This window comes from Pteropus alecto, unplaced genomic scaffold (genome assembly GCF_000325575.1).
Source record: "Pteropus alecto unplaced genomic scaffold, ASM32557v1 scaffold196, whole genome shotgun sequence".
In the NCBI taxonomy this organism is placed as follows: Eukaryota; Metazoa; Chordata; class Mammalia; order Chiroptera; family Pteropodidae; genus Pteropus; species Pteropus alecto.
In genome coordinates this window covers 1,518,752-1,519,791 of record NW_006439717.1, presented here as the reverse complement: position 1 = coordinate 1,519,791, position 1,040 = coordinate 1,518,752, and the positions used below count along the sequence as shown (strand labels likewise).

At 65.7% G+C, this 1,040-nt stretch overlaps 1 protein-coding gene across 6 annotated transcripts in view; it reads right to left on the bottom strand.

Moving 5' to 3' along the window:
• Positions 1-788, bottom strand: part of ADCY6 (adenylate cyclase 6) — a 20,689-nt gene extending 19,901 nt beyond the window's left edge. For 3 of the 6 annotated variants that reach the window (XM_025050252.1, XM_015593206.2, XM_025050258.1), the window contains exon 1: positions 479-613. The gene's annotated coding sequence lies outside the window, so the exon portion shown is untranslated. Of the gene's footprint in view, positions 1-478; positions 615-765 lie in introns of those variants that run through there. The other 3 variants (XM_025050256.1, XM_025050257.1, XM_025050255.1) reach the window with 2 other exon arrangements.
• Positions 789-1,040: the final 252 nt, after the last annotated feature.

Genomic DNA, 1,040 nt, shown 5'->3' with positions numbered 1-1,040 from the left:
CTGCTCCTTGCCCGCGCGTCCCGGTCGTCCCTGCCACCGTCCGCCGTCCGCCCGGCCCGCGCCCCCTCCCTGCTGTCCAGCGCAGCCGCCCTCTACCCCGGATCCAGAAGTCCCCTCCCCGCGGCTCCCGGACTCCCCGCCTTAAAGGCACAAGCTCCTTTTGTCTGGGCACCCCTCCCCCGCCTCAGACGCGGGGCTGGGCGGCCCACACCCTTCGCGAGGAGGAGAGTAGGAGTAGGGGGAGACTAAAGAAGGGGACCCCTCCCTGCGCGCGCCCCCTCCTCTCCTCTGGCAGCTCCCTCCCCCAGTCCTTGGAAGACAAGCGGCCACTGTTCTGGGATCAAGACCCTGGGAAGGGAGGGGACGGCGGGGGGGAAGGTCCAGCCGGCTCCGGGTTCCCTCTTCCCCCCGGCCGCATCCTCCAGCCTTCTCCTCCCACCCTCACCCCAGGGGTCTCGCAGCGCGCCCGCAAACCCACCCTCGCGCAGCGATTGCCTCCAGCCCCTCGCCCAGAGGGTCAGCTTCCTTCCTAACCGGGACCCCAGGGGCAGAATCAGCGCCCCGCGCCCACTTCTCACCCGTCCCTTCCTCCCTCCCCCAGCCCTCGCCCTGCCTGCCGTGGCCCGGCTCCCTCCCTCGGGAACTCAGTTTAATAATTAATTAAGATTTCATTCCACAAGGCTCCAGGTGTATGCGGCCTGCTTCCACGCGCACCACTTTTCTTCTCCTCCCCCAACTCTCTGGGGCATCCGCCGAGACACAAACCTGCTGCACCCAGAGCCCAGAAGGGGGACCGAGGGAAGGGGAACTCTCCATGCTGCTCGCTGGCCTCACTTTCTCTGGGGAGCCCCTCCCCCGCACCTGCCAAAGTGCACAATCCCTCCCCCAGTTTACCACTCCTAAATAAATGCAGTGTTACTGCATTCGTACAAGAACTAAGGGGTCAGCCTAAATCGGTGCTTCCCAATAAGGGACGACTGTGCTTCCCTGCTGAGGGGGGGTGGGGGGGTGGAAGGTGGGGTTCATTGCTAGGCACACGA